Source organism: Podarcis muralis, chromosome 15 (assembly GCF_964188315.1).
Source record: "Podarcis muralis chromosome 15, rPodMur119.hap1.1, whole genome shotgun sequence".
Taxonomy (NCBI): domain Eukaryota; kingdom Metazoa; phylum Chordata; class Lepidosauria; order Squamata; family Lacertidae; genus Podarcis; species Podarcis muralis.
This window is the reverse complement of record NC_135669.1, coordinates 28,267,408-28,287,775: the sequence shown is the minus strand read 5'-3', so window position 1 is coordinate 28,287,775 and position 20,368 is coordinate 28,267,408. Positions and strand designations below refer to the sequence as shown.

General features: G+C 39.5%; 1 protein-coding gene across 6 annotated transcripts in view; it reads right to left on the bottom strand.

Moving 5' to 3' along the window:
- ARHGAP32 (Rho GTPase activating protein 32) overlaps nt 1-20,368 on the bottom strand; it is a 203,648-nt gene that overhangs the window by 147,621 nt on the left and 35,659 nt on the right. Inside the window, exon 1 of one of the 6 annotated variants that reach the window (XM_077919225.1) lies at nt 1,246-1,329. The exons of the other annotated variants lie outside the window; for them this stretch is intronic. The gene's annotated coding sequence lies outside the window, so the exon portion shown is untranslated. Of the gene's footprint in view, nt 1-1,245; nt 1,330-20,368 lie in introns of those variants that run through there. 6 annotated transcript variants of the gene reach the window in all.

Genomic DNA, 20,368 nt, shown 5'->3' with positions numbered 1-20,368 from the left:
ATATGCACAGCTACACCCTATACTGGAAGTGTATACGCTAAGTGCTACTTGGAACTCAACCACTGGGGAAAATCAAAAGCTACTACCTCATTAAGTCACACCTCATCAAGCAAGTAGCAGCAGCTGCTGCAAATGATGGGCATGTGAGCTGGTAGCAGTAAACAGAGGGTGGATAGAGAAGAGGTAACTGCAGTAGTGAAAAGAGTGCAGCTGTAACTGCCCAATTCTTCAACTGGGACCAGCAAACAAGAGGTGACAACCTATGCCAGAGGTTACGTGTCCTTAGGACTAGCAGGTAATACTCAATTACTACATAGGGGTTACCATTTCTCCCCAGCAAAGTTTTTTGTGCTGCCATCACAGGGATGGTGAACCTCTGGCCCTCCGGGTGTTGTTGGAATACAATTCCTATAACATCAACCATGCTGGCTGGAGCTTCTGAACACAGTGTAGCCTACTATGTGCAAACATGCACAGCATCAGGCTTCATCCTCCTTATCATGGTTCTTAATCATTTTTATTGTCTGAATCACTATTAACATTTATTAGATTTCTTTCCCACCCTTCACCATGAGGTCCCAGGATGGTTACAGCAATTAAAAAATGCAATATTAAAATAAGTTAGAATATGGTTAAATGCTGGGAATGCAGAGAGTGTGTTCACCCATTGTTAAAGATGCACATTCAAAATAACTTAATACTATTTAACACTTGCACTGTACTTTCAAGTTTTCAGAGTGCTTCATATGCATCATCTAGTAGCAATTCTGTTAACTGAGGCTGAGGGGAATCTCTTGTCTAAGACTACCAAGAGACTTCATAACACAGGTGAGACTCAAAACTAGGAACTTCCCAATTTGTAGCTTAGCTATTAAGATACACAAGCTTGCCTAATGTGGGATTACTCACACTCCTTTAACCACCCAATCATATTTTCAGATGGTAGTTACACATGGGAAGAGGGCAGATTTCACCCACCCATTCAATACAAGTTTATAATGTGATCAGTGATTCATATTAATAATCAATGATCCATATTTGTGTTTGCATAACTCATGTTTGTGGGAGCATTAATGTTGGCAGCAGTGGTTCACAGGTTACAATTGTCTCATGTATGAAAAGGTAACAAGGTAGAAAATAGGAGGGGTTTTTGAACTCTGTTCTGTTGCACTGTCCAGCACATGCCAAGTTACTTGGGTTGTGGAAGAGTTAAACACAAAGTGTTACTTAGGGTGACAAAAATACCTTGAGCTGAGCCTGGAGATGTACCCTCATTGTCTGACTCCTGGACATCTGTTCCTCCAACTTTATCATTTTCCAGGGGAAAAAGATAGAAGAAAGGGGTTGTGGCACCTGAATTTGGCAGGCAGGAATGAACAGGTGTTTCTTTTAGTACTATCTTTAATACAGTTGACATTTTAACTAATATTTTAAAAATGTTGCCTTCCTTAATCATTTGGGGCATGGATCCAAAATATAATAGTGGCTGCTGCACAATGGGCTTGTCTACAAATATATTTTTAACACACCCATAATCACTGAAATTGGGAGGCCAAGACTAAAAAGCATTTTGCAAGCAATGAAAATACCTTGCATAAGAAGAGTAAGCAAAACACTCTTGAGGACTGCCAAGTACAACTTGCATCAATTATTTAGCTTTCATGGGGTTTACTCTAAAAATAAACATGGGGGGATGAGAACTTCCAATAAAAACTATTTGCATTAGTGATATTTTCTTCAGGTCTGTAGGATTCTAAAGTAAATTCCCTGATCACCAAAACAGATTATAGGCATATCATCATTCTTCTCCAAAAAAATTAAAATAAAAGGTAGCTTTGCTACTGATGTCTGCAGGAAATAGACTTTAAAAATTTGTCACAGATGCCAACTATAAAAGGGTTGCAGTTCCAAAGCAGGACTACTCTTGCACTGTATTTTGTTATAAAGGGACAACCCTGAGATGGAAAAGGTAGAGGGTCAGTTGATACTATTTATTCTTTAACAGGATGTTAGCCTTAGTTGACTAAACAGCAATACAGGATTAGTAACAAAACGAAAGAGCACCAAATCATGATGGCATGAACACTCAATTAGAAGTTCTGATAGAAATAAGCCAATTTTTGTGGTTTTGTGGTTTTTTCCAGGAAAAGGATGAGTCTAGGGGTGTTTTGACACTTCATTAAATCTAAAAATGTATTCTTACCTGGTTTCAACACAGTCACAAATAATAGCACCATGTTTAAGAACTCATTTCACACCCATCTAGAATACTTCTGTATTATACAGACATTTTTGCTTAACAGGCAGACAAACTCGGCTGGTTGGGCAAACCCTTAAGATCACCACATAGATTAAATTCCTTAATTCAGATGGGAAGGAAGATTGGGGATCATGTATACAAAATTCAGCAGTATATAAATATTGAGAGCAATACATGTCCCTATATCTGGGGTTCCCAATTGCCATCACAGTAGATCAGACACTCCCATTAGCACTTGTCAAGGTCTCCTACACTTTCCAATCTTTAATATATATATTTTCCAGCAAAAATGAGGTTGCAGTTTTTTGGCGGTGGGGGGTGTTGCTCATTTTGGGTAGCTGACCTGCTTTTTTGTAAGGCCAAAAAGACTACGGACTGCTGACCTACACAGATTTCCAAGCCAATATCAAAAAAGCTGTAGTGAAACACAAGGCTCAACTGAATGGATGAGCCGCAGTAGCAGAACAGTCTGGGAACTGCGGGTTTTGTGTGTGCAAAGGCTTTTACTCCCAGTAAGTTTACATATGACTGCAGCCTTAATATGGTTAATTTCAGTGCCACATTTCTAAAGCAACAGATCTCTGGACTCCATCTACTGTGGAAGTCATACCCTCCAGGCTTGTGTGTTCTTCTTAAACTAGGAGTGGCCCTATTGCCAGTGTTCAAAGACATACAGAATCATAGAATTGTTTTTATGATGTCATGTGGTCTAGGAATGAACCCTAACACTGGAAACAAGTTCAGGGATAAGGCCAAGCCCAAATTATTATCAGAATAGTTTAGTAGCTGAGCTGCAACCAGTGGCCACCTGAACAATTTCAGCTGCCCACCCCCTGCTCCTGAACATCATGTTTAAGCCTCAAAGTCAAACTCCAAAATGAAAACAGTGAAAATGCTAAGCAAGTGTTAGCAATATATTCAACACCCTTCCCTTCCAAGACAGATGATGCATGTTTCCAGTTCTCTGGTCTTGCAGCATAAGAATTATACCTACAGCATTACTCACAATAAAAGGTTTTTGTCATCATCAGACGCCTAAGTCATCAATCACCTTCATAAGTTATTTACTGCTTTGCAGTGTTTGACCTCAATGGCAATTATTTCCTCGAAGGAGCCATATGTACCAATTCTTACACAGAATTCAGAGCACAGGAAAATAAACTTCTTTCCTTTTAAAAAAGCCGCCACATTTTCAGTGACAAAGTCTGCATTTCCATAACAAACCTGTGCTTACCACACAGGAGCCAATCAGACCTGCTTAACTTCTTCATTTTTAGTGCTATGGAGAAACCAACCATGATCAATGGGGATACTGATACATCCAAACCAAGGATCATGTTTTGTTCCACTCCAAACAAACCATGGGTTAGCCAATGCTAATTCTACTCAGAGCAGGCCCACTGAAATGAATGGACATTTCAGTGGGTCTAGTCAGAGTACAACTTAGCTGAATAGAACCTCAGAATAAGCCAATATTTGTTTTCTGCTTACCCATTGTGGTTTTAGCAAAACAGACCACAATTCCTAGTTCAGACATAACATAAGAGGCAAGGATCATGGTTTGGTTCCCTCATGCACCAGCAGTGCGGAGAAGTAAGACAGCCCAGATCAGCACATTTGCAGTAAACCATTAACTATAGCTTACTGTGAAGCACAATCTTATATAAAAAAAAACAGATTATTTTGGATATCTATTACTTGCTAATACAAGACTTCTGGAGGTGGGCAAAAATGAAGTATAGATATGGCCCAAAGGGAGCAAAATATTCCCAAGGTCACGTAATTAATGAAATCAAAATCAAAATGAGACAGAACCTCACACTAAGCAAAGTGGATAATCAACAAAGTTGGAAACTTAAAAAACAAAAACCTGAAGCTTTGTTTACTATAAATTAGATAAAGTTTTAAGGCACATTCCCATCTGAAACAAGCTTGTACAGAAATGAGTGGTAGCAACACAAGTACATAACAAACATAAGGGGTGAGGGGTGTTAATAGAAGCTGCTGCTAATTAAGGGCACATTGGTCAAACAGAGGACATTTTGTTTGTGGTGTTTAGGGACTGAAAATATAAAAAAATAGGTATTTCCTTCAAAGACCAGTGATATTTTTATTTAATAAAAAGGCTCTCAGAAAGGTAGAAATTACTGAAGATTTTGCAATATACAATTTGCCTCATGTAAGACATTTTAGGGCTGGCCCAACTAACACATTTTCCAACCAAGCAGAAAATCTCCAAAAACTCCATTACAATGCACAATCTGAAGCTGGCATCTTATTTAAACTATAAGCTTTCTGTTTTTCACCCACCATGAAGTGGTTGGGAGAAATAGACAGATTTTCTGGCATTCCGCTCTCACACTTTTCCTACATATGTGGAAACCAATTGTGAAGCTGACACTGACTAGATGACTATTTCCGGATTTGGCTGTTCTTCAAACAAAATACACTGAACAATGACTTTTGCTGTGTGAGGCTGTGCGTGCCCATCCGTCCATCCGTCATGCCTTCAAGGAGGCACAGCCTGCTTACTTCAGGTTCTTCCAATGCCACAGCCTTTGCCCTTTCAAGAAGCAAATGCTGGCATTCATGTTTGCATATAACCTTCCCTCGCAGAGGGAACAAAAACAGCAGAAGCTTAAATACCATTGCCAAATATAATTTTTTCAACTTCATATTTTTATAAATAAATAAAAATGACATTTTACTTCAGGTATAAAAGAAGATTAGGCTCAGTGGCACGTTGACTCCTCTGTTCACGTTTCCTGTCATTTCTCTGGCCAACTGTCAGTGATGATGGCAGCTGTAGTCCAGGAAACATCTGGAGGGTGACAGGTTCCCCATCCCTGAGTTCAAGTGCTGTGCTAGGACTGGAGAGAACCAATTTCAAGAAGCTCACTGAGTGACCTCAGGACTGTCACTATCTCTCAGTCAAACTTACCAAATGGGATGGTTATGAGAATGAAATGGGGGAGGGGACTTCTTCTTCTTCTTCTTCTTCTTCTTCTTATTATTATTATTATTATTACCTCCACAATCACTTCAATCTACAAACCACCCTTCTCCCCAAAGTAGCCCCCAGGTATTTGATGGTTATGGGACTTACAGAACGATGTGGGGGCGTCATACCACGTCACAATGAGAGAGATCAAGGCTCCAACAACCAATACAGCACAAGATTCAAGCCCCTTTATCATTCCGACTCAATGCCTGCCTTATTGAAGACTTCAACATGCAACCTTATACTGCATAGGTATGACTTAAATCCCATATTTGGAGATTCTTCTGCTCACAGTTTCACTCAGCTGGATGGTGCAGATTGCTACGCCCTGGAATACCTTATGTCAAATTCTGATTTTTTCACACACAGAATTTCTCACATTGTACACACATTTAGAGCCCAGCATACATAAATATTCTGGAAACAAAAATTAACAGAAAAGCTGTCATCGCATGCAGAATGAATGTGTGTGTGTGTGTGTGTGTGTGTGTGAGAGAGAGAGAGAGAGAGAGAGAGAGAGAGAGAGAGAGAGAGAGGGAGGGAGGGAGGGAGGGAGGGAGGGAGGGAGGAAAGTATATTGAATCATATGCTGTGTGACTAATGAGATGCTGAACGTGTCAGCACACCATGGGACAGGGCTAAATTTATTGCTACAAGAAATGTATTATTAAAAGTAGTGATTTGGATAATGAGATTATGATAGCTAGGCTGAAGAAATCAGATCTCATACCTAGCTAGAAATCTTCCCAAATGAAACCTACAAAAAGGAGGCCTGTGGTTTTTCAGGAAGAACAGTAAAGTCCCACTGACTTAAAGTCAACATCTACCCAAATCCTAAGAGCAAACATACACAGAAACCTGGCAACATACTAAACTTAGCATAGCCACATTTTTTAATTCTAGGTGAACAGTACTTTTTGCTTTCCTACTTGTCGCTTCTGTTCCAGTTCACCAAACTATCTGGAAATATTACACCCAATGAAAGTGGTCCTTTGGTATCCTGGAGGAAGCATAAAGCTACCCTAACTAGTAGCCATTGGCAGCCTTATGCATTCGTCTGTTGCCTTGTAAAACTCATCCCTAGTTGGTGACAATCGCATCTTGCTGGTGATAGTCAACACTGAATAGCCGTGGCTAGCCAGGGTTTCAGACAGTGGAAACTCTCAGCTCCACCTGGAGATGATGGGGATTGAAACTGGGACCTTCTACATGTAAAGCAGGAACCTCACTTAACTAATGGATAAAATATCACTGAAAGGCAGCCAAGACTAGAAGACCTCACACTCATTTGCACTGGGACTGCAGGTTCTAGCCCTAACTATCAGCTAAGGATCTAAATGACTGGCTGCAATGTCCCCCAGTGCATATGTGCACATACTAGTCTGTTTCACATGTCCAAATGAGAATGAAATATGTGAAAGTAAACAAAAAATGCATCCTGACCTTTCATGTTCTAGAAGAGTGCCATATATAAATAAGCTGCACATTTGCAGGAAATGTTCATACACAAACTGGGGCCAGTAATTTCAATAGGCTCTCTTCCCCGTTCTTTTATTTTAATACACATTTTTCTCTTTCTTTTTTTACTACAATCCAGGTGATAATCCAATGTAACTGGTGTTAACTTGAACAAGTAACATAAGCATTGTATTTTATATTTTGGACTCATTCCTAAGGGACTAGGGTTGACATGTTTAAAACGCTACGCAGAGAACTTCATTCTGAGGCAGTTTCCTTCTTTCTACAAATGCATGGCAATCCTTTGAAACTGCAGCTATACACAGAATAAAGAAAGCTAGATTCTTCAAATGAGTTACCGAATAAACAGAAAACAGTAATTAGTTTTATCCACTCTAACACCCTTACATATTGTAACAATAAATAAGAAAAGCAGTTCCCTACAGCTAATTTACTGGTTCTCATGTGGCTCTATATGATTGCTGTTACCACTGCTTAAAATATGCTATTGGTATAAACCAGGCAGTTTTTTAATTCTTCATGAAATCAATACAATGTGGCCTGACCTAGCCCAACACAGTGCTCTTCTAGTTCTACAATTGCTTTTTGTGGCAAAAACAAACTTGTTATTTGGCTAATTTATTTGTTTAATAAACACGGAAATGCTCCATGTTTTCTGAGACCAAGGGTGTAGAAATCTACAACCAAGGAAGTAGTGAAAATGAATTAACATTATAAACAGCAACTTCTTTAGTTATAAAGTATAAACTAGTACGTTGATAGTGGAGCTGGGTCACTTTGCAAAAGTGGCTCAGTATTAAACAGATCCTGTGTGGTAGTGGAGGATGTGAAGCTAAATAGCAGGAGATGCAGGAATGCACAACACATACCAAAACAAAGGAATTCACTGCCACAAGATGTGGTGTTGGCCACAAACTTAGATGGAATTAAAGGAAAGTTGAGAAATTCATGTAGAATAAGGCCATCAACAGCTACTAATCATGATGCCTATGTGCAACCTCTAGGATCAGATGCAACATGCCTCTGGGTACCAGCTGCTAGGAACAACAGCAGATGAGAGCTGAAGCCTCCATGCCCTGCTCATGAACCTCCCAGAGGCATCTGGTGGGCCAATGTGAAAAACAGGATTCTGAACTAGAAATGTATTTTTTTCAATCCAGTAGGGCATATTGTTCTGGCATGTTTTGCACTGCATAAGCCCCTGCCCACTTATCCCTTCAGCCACCTGTTTTTTCCACTGAGTGCTATGAATATAGTGCCACATCATTGGGGGGAGTATATGGAGAAGGCATCTCAGGAGGAAGGCTGGGGGTGGATGAAGAATTAGGCACCGAGCCACCATTATTACTCTGCAAATTATGCTCATTCCACCTCACTGCTATTTTGAAGCTGGTCAGCTACAAACTAAGATCAACTATCACTATTTTGTGAGAGGGATTTATTTGCATATTAGCAAATTTAGGTTAAATTAAAGTGCATTCAAGGTCTCTCTCACTCTCTCTCAACAAATCTGCTTTTTAAAACAATCTGAGTTTTTGCTGTATGGAAAGTGAAAGGGGAAATGCACTAGAGTAGGGGTAGGGAACTTTTGGCCCTTCAGATGTTGCTGAACCACAACTCCCATCAGCCCCAGCCAGCATGGCCAGTGGTCAGGAGTGATAGGAACTGTAGTAAAGCAACATCTGGCAGGCCAAATGCACAAGAAAGTGTGGGATAAGGATCAGCTGGTGAAAAGTTGTATAACCTCCATGCAAAAAAAATAATTAAGATAAATGCTCAATAAATAAATGGTTGTCATAGAACCTTGGCACAAACAAATCAGAATGAATACTCAAGAGATCATCTAGAACAGACCTAGGTTCTCAACCACTGATTTATTGCCAAGCATGCATTTTGCTCCCCCAAAATTAAATTGTTAAGAGTATGGACCGTACTCAGTTATGATGAAGGAAATCAACTAACTGAATCTTGTGCACAAAAGAGCAACAAAGATGCTGAGGTGTCTGGAAATAAATTATTATGTAGAAATGTTGTATGTTTAGCCTGGAGAACAGATTACTAAGAGGGCAAATGTTGCCAAATAATCAATGTCCTGCCACATAGATGAAAAACAAATCAGTTTTTTCTTGCTCCTGATTTTTCTTGCATGATGCTGTAATGGTGGGTTTCCTGCACATTTCTTCTTCTATTTTAACAGCATTGGGCTAATCCCCTGTTCTCAGCTCTTGTACAGAAGAGTGGCAGCACCTTCAAGAGAGTTGGTGTTAGCTTTTTAAAAACCCAATTAAAAACAGAAACACCACTGCTTCATATATATATATATATATATATATATATATATATATCAATGGACATGCTTGCTAGTGTTTAATAATAAAACACATAGGTCACAAACACTCCATTAAATACTTGTGCACACTTGGATACAATTCAGTACTGCAAGGAGGTTTGGAAAACAGTCCTTATGACCAAATTGGCATGGCAGGTGAAAGTTTATGACAAAGAATGTGGATGGTTGCTTCACAGTTCAACACAAACCTTGATTTTTAGATGAAAATAAGCTTGCCATCCCAAGAGTACAGACTCACTATGATTCACAAGAGAAAATATGTTTTGAAGCTAAATTAAAACTGTCTTTGAATAGCAGCAGCTGAAACACCTCAGTATAATCTTTCAAACCCAACCAAGCAAATAAAATATTGTCTCAGTATGTTTTATTTGATAAGACATGTGACCTAGTTTAGGCTTCGCCTTGCCTTGATTATAATTAACAGTAATTTGTACAGATTCCAATTTAATACATGAACTCACTCATTGAGAAAGGCAAACTGGCTGATTCAAAGCCAACACAAATGCTTAAATATGTTTTATGATGTTTAATTTAAAACAACGAGAAGATATAAAGCAAATCGGGCTTCCATGTTACTCCCTTCTTGAAGACAGCAGGATGCAAGGTTGGAATACATATGGGCAACTATATTCAGAGAATGTGTACCATTTAATAGCCATATATGACTTGCTTTGAGAAAGCTTTTGATGCAGTGCACTGATAAAATGGAATCCCTTTTACTTTTGATTCTTATTTTAAAATGCCCATATAGCTGGAAGACCACTTATGCAAGGATTTATCCTGCCCTCTCTTTAGGCTCCTACTGTCCTCACAAAGCCTCACAGGAGGGTCAGGAACTTTCCTGAACAGTATGAGCCTTTTCCATATTATTAGGAGCAGGCCTATAGGGGGAGGGCAGTTGGGTATACTTGCCCTGGACCTCAGAAGGTTAAGAGGGGGGGCCCCGCTACGGTCCTGCCAGACTTACGCTATCATGCCAAGAATGAGACTCCTGCCCCGGCATAAAATAAGCTCTGCACGGGCCTGGTTAGGAATCTGAAGGTGAATTTTAGTCTTAAAAGTTGGTAGGTTAGGATGTATGGGGATTGCCAGGGGTGGGGAAGAGAGACTAGGGAGGGGGAGCTGAAAGGAGAAGTGTGGTTAATTGCATTACTTTGTTATTTTTGCAAAGAAAAATGGTCAAACCATTAACAATGAAGTAGGGCTTTTGTTTGTTTTTTGCTTTTGTAGTTAGGGGGAAAGTTGTCAAACAGAGACATGTTTTTAGACTCATTTTCCAGCTTAAGACCACAACTGAGAGAGTTCCTAGACAAAAGAAAAAAGGCTTACATTGTCTCATGCTTAGTGGGGGGGAGGGGTTCCCCCTCATACTAAACTAAACTAAAGGCCGCCTGTAAAAGCTTCAGGAGCAGTTTGTCCTATTTCTTGAAAACAGGGGGTGGCCTAGAAAACTTCATGTAGAAATATAGTTCACCATGTAGGCCTGTAGACTGTATCTACAGAGGCTATTCATGATGTTATGCTACAAAACATGTGATGGTATATTCAGGCAGCTATCGAGGCAGCGTCAGTTAATCTATTTTGATTGCAAGAGATGGTAAGCAGCTATTGTCCTTCCTCTGCCGCCCAACCTCGCATTCCCAAACAAACTTAGTGTCTCAAGTGTCAAATTGTGCTTCATCCAGACTCATTCTGGTTGCTTCTAGATGATTTGTTTATTGAGCATTCACCGTAGTTTGTTTACACAAAGTTGGTGGGGAGGTTATATGATGTTTATTGAACACTCAGTCAGATTTCTTTGCAAGGAAGTTTTACAACATTGCATGAAACAATTGTTATCCCACACTTTTCAGTATCCTTTCCATCACATGCCACAAAATTCTAGATGTTCTTGTAAGTGGGTTTGTTACACAAGTGCATCAAATCCACTAATTATCCCAACTGATATGCAATCATTGCTATTTTGCCAGAAAGAGCCAGACTGGACGCAACCTCTGTCAGGAAGAAACTGCACTCCTTTCCTTACAAGCAGTTGTATAGGAACCGGAAGTCTGCTCCAAACAAACCAGTCTCCATAGAGAAGCAAGTACAAACAATCCTTTTCTCCTACCAACTCCTTTCATGGTTCTATAGCAACCCATCTGTATGACAATCATGTCCACACTGTTAGAATTGATCTCTGAATAGCAAATTACATTTCAAAGGAAAGTAAAAAGTGTGGGGTGGATGGGGAAGCATTTTGTTTATTCCAACTGTGCAACTCCAACACAGGGAAGAATAAAACAGACAAAATGTATTCTTTCAAAGCCAGAAGCAGTCATTAAATAATTGCTATTTGACACTCAAGGTGAAACTTCCAGAATGGCAAAGCCTACCTTGTATCAATGAAAGCTGCAAACAGTCACACAAACAAAATGGTTGGTTTTATAGGAAACAATTGTGAAGGTAAGAGTTCATTAATCTAAGAATCACCCATACTGGTTCTAATACTGATTCTGAGCCTTCTCAACAGGTATTAAATTACAAAAACAGCTGATAAGCTGCTGGTTCTAACATGTTAAATAGTGGCAGTACAGTGGTACCTCGGGTTTAGAACTTAATTCGTTCCGGAGGTCCGTTCTTAACCTGAAACTGTTATTAACCTGAGGTACCACTTTAGCTAATGGGGCCTCCTGCTGCCGCTGCGCCGCCGGAGCACGATTTCTGTTCTCATCCTGAAGCAAAGTTCTTAACCTGAGGTACTATTTCTGGGTTAGCGGAGTATGTAACCTGAAGCATCTGTAACCTCAAGCGTCTGTAACGCGAGGTACCACTGTATAGTGGTAGTATAGCTAAGGTCTTATGTACTGTATTCTGTAGGAACTACAGCAGATATCCTTCATTCTTAAATATGTGGTAAATTTGCAGAGTGTCTTCCGCTTCATATATAGTTTCTCTGTGGTATCTGAATGTGGAGATGTGGCTTTAAGCTATTGATATTTTTTATTAGGCTAAGCCAAAATGCAACCACCTCGAGTTTGTGGGCTATCCTTCAAAAATCCCGCTAGATAAATCTAGCAGCTGCATGAGAACTATTATGCAAAATCTTAAGCGTGGTTTTAATTATGAATTATGATCAAACACAGACACGTTTAAAAACTTGCACTTTTCACAACAACCCTATGGATTGTATTGAGGCTCAATAAGTATCATTTCAATGAACTCCAAATCTAGCAAGGATGGTGGGGATAAAGACTTTTTACAAAGCACCATCTAACTCTGCAACATTTGGAATATATCAATAACAGTCAAAAGTAGAATATACTGAGTAGCTGGTACATACATATTCATTACCACACACATCACACATTTTTAAAGAGTTGTGGAGTCTTTATTTTCCCTTCTCTCCAACACTTGTGATTACTGGAAAAAGTGCCAACTTTGGAATAAGACAAGACAATAGTCCACCTCAAATACACTCTTCCAAAAATGCATGCTTAATACAGAGCTTAACAAAGCAGTCAACTTCACACCCTCCAACATTTCACCGATGAAAATAGGGATGGCCTAAGGAAAAGTGGGACATTCCAGGAACAAATCAGAAACCAGGGCAGCTTCTGTAAATCTGGGACTGTCCCTGGAATATAGGGACACCTGGAGGGTCTATTCTAGTCTTAATGTATAACTGTGTACTTGGAAACCCATGTTAAAAACAAAAAACAAAAAAACCCTGCTCTTCTGAAATGTTAACCTATTTGCAAAACTGATATAACACGTACAAGAAAAAACTGGTGATAGTGTATATTTAGACAAAGACAGAAGATGACCAGATAAAGGAGCAAGCTGGTAGGAAATGAAAACATGACTAATTTCTACATATTTTAAAGGGGGGGGGGCTGAAAAAGTCCTTCCCTGCCACTGACAAATATGCTGCCTTGACCAACAGCCACTTGCTATCAGGGACGCGGACTTATAAAAAATATTGGGGGGGCCCGGGAAAGCTCATGAATAATAAATAAGCTCATGAATATGCAAATAAAGTGGCGCCGCCTCCTCGTGAGCGAATAGGGGAGAGCGTGCTGCGCCTATTAATCAGCTCCAAAGGAAATTGGGTGGAGCTTTTGCTCGGGAGGGAGGGCAGGAGGCATGCAGCCCACCCCTCCCTGTGCATTTTGGGCTGGGGGAGGGGCGGCGATGGCGCTCTGCTGGAGGGGCGCCGGAGATTATTGAGGGGGCGGAGCCCCCCCAAACGAATTTTTGAGGGGGCTCGGGCCCCCTCAAGCCCCATGGAGTCGGCGCCTATGCTTGCTATCATAACAGGTTAGTGTATCCAGAAAAGCAGTATATTACTGTGGCAATACAGGTGAGACAACAACAACAGTCAGATGGGCTGAGAACAGGGTTTCTTTCATCACTGTTCTCCACTGATTCCAATGAATTCCTCCACCAAAAGTTCTAGGAATTTTTTAAATTATCGCTCACTCTTTCTACATAATTTGTGAGTTGAATTGCTCTGAGAACCCTTCAAGATTGAAGAGCACTATAAAAATATATTGCATGTTTAAGTTGTAACACACCCAAGAGATGTATTAAGCTTCATCAGTATGGAAAAAAATAACTCAACATGGCTGCAGTTTTATGTTCTATACCTGCACAGCTCCTAAGGAGAAAGATTTTCTTTAGTGCAAAGTGTTTCATATAAATTTCAATTCCTAAGCACACACACAATACTTATAATGCAGTGTGATGCTTTCATCTTGCTCAGAGAACACCACCACCAATTTCTTTCTGGGTGAATGGAATCTAAACATCATTGATGACATACTATTTTATACACCAAAACCCTGTTAGTGACTCCAAAACTCCCACACTACTTCCAGTGGGAGACATGTCTAAGTATTGAGTTTACCAGCTCACTACCGCCACCTGAGGAACTTCATCTGTTACCCTCAGTCACCTTAATTACGCAGGGGTCATCTGGCTGCTGTTTAATCTCCCAAGATTATAGTCACTATCTAACTTTCAAGGGAAACAGATTAATGCACCACGTAGGGATTGAATATTTCTGAACCCCACTGATATGAAAACAATATATAAACATTTCTTTAGAATTATGAAAAAAAGACTCATTCAATAACCACAGTAAGCAAAGAAAGGTAGTGATGTAAGATTTTAAAGTAAACCACTAGTTAGCATTCTGCACTACACTTAATACGTAAATTTTGATATTGAGTACATAATCTCTACAATTAAGAATAATAATTCCATTTCAAATGTTTAGATTCTGGATTTTACAAGATTTTACACAGGATAATCATTATAGTGGTTATTACTCTCACACAGAAAAACATATTTTCAAGTTTTCAACACCTTTAGCTGTGAAGAGAAGTAAAACAAAAATTCTATTTCAGATTATTTTAAAAGAGTGAGCTGATAGAAGCATTCCAGTTTCCAGAAACACCTACGTGTAAGACATGATTCACCACAAATCCTAATTATCAGCCAGGACTGCAGTTCCTAGTTACTATGACAATGCCAATATCTCTGAGGTGTGTAGTCTTACCCTGAAAGGTAAACCATTCAGAATAAATCATGGACCAGAGAATCTGAGAAAAGAAATTCAAAGGAAACTGTTTATCACAGTCACTTGATGGAAAGGCAACAACTGCTAAAAGTTATGACAATTCAGTCATTCAATGTTGCTATTCCTAGAGACTAACAACACCTGAATGTCTATGTGTCATCTCAGAAGTAATGTTTTATTCTATACACTGTTTAAAAATGGCACTTTTTCGAAATGCATAGGATGCCAAGGCTGTATTTGAACATCAGCTAACTCTCGCCTCGAAGCCTATGCAAGTTACGCCACTTCGGTCTTGCTGAAGACAACGCCTAAGCCTAACTGCCAGTTCTAAATATGAGAACGTGTTCAGTCAGATTTAAAAATGGAGCAAAAGCAGTCTTGAAAATAACCAGGGGGTGGGCGGGAGGAGATTACTAGTCTGAAAAAAGAAAAAGAAAAAGAGGGCTGGCAGAGGAATGATGAGGAGCTGCATTTTTATGCTGGACACAGAAGAGGGCTTGCCTCCTCTAGCAGCCTGCTTGATTTCTATTTCGAGTGCAGAAGAGGAACAGAGGGTCCCATCCCTCCCTCACCAGCCCACTCATTTGCCTACACTGAATTCCTAACTCCCTGTGGCTACCAGGCTAGTGCTTAAATACAAGGGTGAACTAAACCTAGATTCAGTATTGGTTTGAAAACCATTTCAACTTAAAGGAGTCTACAATAATGCACTGAGGTTCGACTTCCACATCTAATATTGGCTTCTTTAAAGATGTGAATCTTTTATTACACACACACCCAGTTTCACATCTACAAACTCAAACATAGCCAGGTTAGGAAAGCCACCAAAGATAAAGTTTGAAAATTACACATTACAAAGTGATATATAAAATATGGACACACTTGAGGGATCCCACCACCAACCTGGAATAAATGCAGTCTCAAAAAGTTAACCTGACAATTGAGATGCACTGAACATCCATGAGACTATTCTACTGTGATAGCACAGAGAGAACTTTTCAATATTTAATGGGCCTTGAAAGCATCTTTGTTGTTGGCAAGCTGCAAGTGCCAGTGATTTGACTTTAAAAATGTGATTCAGAAAAAAGCATGTACTTAATAACACATTTAAAAGCTCCAATGACTTCAGCTGGTGCTTTATATTTATTAATGTTTACCCTACTCATCTCTTTTATTAAAATTCTTACATTTGCTCTTTGGGAGATACCACAAACCACATACCCATTAACTGCGTACTATATTTTTCTCAGCACTAAACAACATTTCATTTTATGTAAGAAAAACTATTTAAGGAAACTAGAAGATGGGAAAATGCCAAAAAGGAACTATAGCTAGAAAATTGCATTCACTGGCCTGGTTCACATGACACGCTTAGTCAAACCTTCGCTTAGTGAAACCTCGCCAGCTCCCTGAGAGTTTGCAGCTGCTTATCCCCTCCCTGTTCCTTTTTGCCAACTATGCCACACAAACTAAACTTGTGGAAGGGGGGAGTATTGTTTTGTTGTTTTAACTATTTGCTTTGTGAACTACTCTGAGATCTTGTGATGAAGGGCAGTATATAAATCTAATAAATAAATAATAATAAACAAACAAACTTGAGTTGTGTGAACCGGGACTCATGGTTAAGCTCCTTTCTCACTAACCACGAGCTGCAGCCAAGGGTTGTTCTTGGCTAAAACTTGTGGCTAATGACAAGAGAGATTAACTACAAGTTCAAACAACATGCTAAACTAAAGCATGGCTTAGCTTAACTTGCAAGCATATGTGAGCCACTCCCAGAGTTTCCATATGTGCACATGGTTTGGCTTAGCATCTCATGCAAATAAGCTTGTCACAGAACATTAATATTATTATTTCACTTGAAAGTAGCGTTGCAGCTAAAGACAGAATTTAAATGGCATCATCAGTGGAAGGACCAGAAATGATTTTACTTTAGAAGCCTTGTAATGTACAAGACAACTCCAATGGCCTGGTTTGCATCATTAAACCATGGTTTGGCCTTGTATGGGCAAACCTCAATGAGACAGAGTGGTTCATGCATTCTTCTTCCCATCTCCTCCGACATGGTTCAGAATAAGACTTCTGCAGAGTTTCAGTTTCCAAGAATCTCAGCTTAGTGCAATGTATGATGACAACAAACAAGGATGATGATGGTGGCGGTTACTATTATTAATTCATTTTATATATCACCCTTAATTCAAAGATTCCAGGGTGATATACAAAATTTACACAAAATAATAACAGCATAATAAAATAATAATAAAAACAACACCCCACACACACGCACACAAACACATTTAACAGGCAATCATTATTTAATGGCTGAAACCCTGGGTAAAGAAGTCTGTTTTCGCCTGGCGCCTAAACAGTTTAGTTGTTAAACAAGCCAACTTCAGCTGCAATGTACTGTGTACTTGACAAGCCCGCTGTCACTGCAATTCTAGGTAAACTGGGGGCGGGGGGGGACAGTATCAAGCTAATGTTAATCCACCATACGTAACAGGTAAGCTGTGTTTGGCTTGGTGGGTGAGAAATTGTACAGGTCTGTCTCATAGGATGCTTTCTTTTGCACTCCTGGTAATTATCAAAATGGTTGCCAGATTTCTCAGCACACACATACTAATGCTAAAGAGCCACACAGGAAAGGCAGAATAAATTTGAGACAAATTTGCAATTCACTTTTTCATTGTGTTTGAAAAGAGGAATAATATGTGGGTAATATAAAAAGAAGGGAAAGAACGGTTAATAAACATTTAAGAAAACAGATGGCAACTCAACGGCTTCACTTCCACATCACATTGAAATTGTGAGATTTCCACTTAAATTTGACAGTCTATTTGAATCTCATGTTGAATACATTTGATCGACCTCCTTAAAAATCCTTTCCTTCCCCACCCCCAGGCATCTAGCTCATTTTCCATTTTTAAAGCTTTTCTTGTAGAATTAATAGATGCTGAAATACTGCCAGCCATAAAAGGACAACTCACTTTCATTAAAAGCTTAGTTCCCTCCATAGATTAGAAAGGAATTGTCAGCCCAAAGCACCTGACTCCATATGCTCTACTGCATATGCTAATTCATCTAAATATATGAACATTTAAATTGGACTTCTGATTAGCTGCAAGAATGAGTCAAAAAGTAGACAGCTGGCCAAGCAAAACCTACTCACCTCTGATCCAAACTGTTTTAAAGTATTTATTGAAAGGGAGAAGTTCCAGATTCACACAGTTTTACACTCATTTAATGAAAACTCAAAGAGGAATGGTCTGCTAAAATTGTGTCATTGCACCAATACTGGCATTCCTCATAACAGTCCTCATGAGAATAATACCTGCCCCATAATATAAAATGTGGCTTTTAAATTTTAAATTAAAAAGTAACAGTTAATAGGCAACACACACACAGGATCTGTTAGCCTCACCATATCAAAACATCTTCCTCATTCCCACCAAAACATCACAAACTACTTTTTAAATTTAAGCGTCCATTTAACTACATTGAATGGCTGTAGTTTGCTAAGGCAGTTGGGAATTGTAGCTCTGTGAAGAGTAAACTACAGCCCAAAGATTCTTTGGAGGAAGCCATGGGCTTTAAATATATGGTGTGAGGCTGTGACAAAAACAGTAGCACTTTTCCCTGCTTTCCCAAGGAGTAAATTAAAACCCAATATATGTGCAAGCTGCACACACAACTTTAGAGACACACAGGGCCACCAGAGAGCCCTGCTGCTTTTGTCAGCTAGGAAACATTGGGGCTTCATGGAACATGCAGGGTAGCACCACATCACAAACCTGGCATTTCCCTTGACTTACATGAAGAAGGCAAAGTTTGAGTGGGACAGAAAAAGAGAGAGGGATGGGCATCCACTCCTCAAAGTAATACACATAGAGCTAATGTTCTGAGGAAAGGAGATTACAGAAGACAGCAGCTGCCAACCTTTTTGATAAGCATGCCACAAATTAAAAGTCTAAATATGCTCAAGTGCAGCTCCCAACACCTTGTGGTGTTTGCTCTTCTAGTCAACTGAAAGAAGAAGCTGTGTGGCACTGGAGGAGCACACAGGAATATTGTTGACTGAACCTACAGGCCCGAAAGCTACTACAGTATCATCAAGTCTTCAGATGATCAATTGAGTACACTCTCACAATGTACTGCAAGCACCATTGATTTATTACAACAAACCATTTCACAACTGCTTCTGCTCACACAATCTTGCAGAAGTTATCTGCAATATATTGTTACTTAGTTTCTGGCATGCAGCATGTTCCTGCTGTGTGAATAATCTGTTTCACAGTCTACTCCAAATAAAAGATGTTGCTTTTCAATCTTAGAGCATATATTACTAGCCTGAGACCAACAACTCCGAAAGGATTAGAAAATAATCTGTCTTCCAGAGAAGTATATAACACAGGAAGCAAACTTCCAGCCTTAAATTGGAAATGTATAACTTGGTACTATCTACTTAACAGTGGTGGCTGTGAAAAAGGCAAAGTCCATGTTAAGGATCATTAGGAAAAGGATAAAACTGCCAATATTGTAATGCCTTTATACAAAGCTATTGTGCAACCATGTGTTCAGTTTTTGTCACTGCCCTTCAGCATGGAAAATGAAGGTCTAAAAAGGGTAGGGGACCAACATTTGAGGCTTTTTGGTAGACAGAAAAGGCAAATAAGGGAGGACATGATAATACTCATATCAAATTATGCATGGTGCCACAAAAGTGAATAGAAAGAACTTTCTTTCTTTCTTTTAATAGACTACTATAACCAGATGTCATCCAGTGAAGTTGAATGATGGGAGATTTATAAAAAAGAAAAGCAAGTATTACAAGATGGGGTGATGCTCATCAACACGGATGACTTTAAAAGGGATTACACAAATTAATGCTATGCAAGGCTATCAATGGCTAATAGCTATAATGGCTATATTTGCTATATTGCCTATATTCACTATATGGCTATATTGCTTCCACTGTTGGAAGCAATATGCTTCTGAATGTCAGTCACTGGGGAGAAGTAATTACAGTAGTGCCCCGCAAGACGAATGCCTCGCAAGACAAAAAACTCGCTAGACGAAAGGTTTTTTCGTCCGCGATTTGCCTCGCAAGACGAATTCCCCTATGGGCTTGCTTCGCAAAACGAAAATGTCTCGCGACTTTGTTTCCTTTGTGTAAAAACCGTTAAAACCAAGGGTGCTTAGCTTGAGCAGCTGCAGTTGCGACTTGACTTCGAGGAGCAACTGTTAGCACGTGGTTTGGTAGCCTTTTCTCAGACTTTGCTCACTTTTGAAGATTTTCCAAAACTTTTCCAGAACTTTTCCAGAACTTCTCTTTCATCCATTTGGTAAGTTAAACTTTTAAAACTTTTTTGGGGGGTTTTGGATTTTGGGTTGGGGTGTTTGGGATTCAAGGACTTGGTGTTGGGAAGGGGTTTGCAATAATCTGGGGGCTTGTGGGCCTTTTTTGGGAATTTTTATGATTTTCTGTGATCACTGGGCCAGGTTGGTTTTTTTTTGAAAATTTTTCTGAGTTTGAATTTCTGAGTGCTGGCTGGCTAGGGGAACAGTTGGGGAGGTTTCTGCAGAAATCTGGGACCATGTGGGGTTTTTTGGGGATTTTTTATGATTTTCTGTGACCATTGGGCCAGGTTGTTTTTTTTTTTTGAAAATTTTTCTGAGTTTGAATTTCTGAGTGCTGGCTGGCTAGGGGAACAGTTG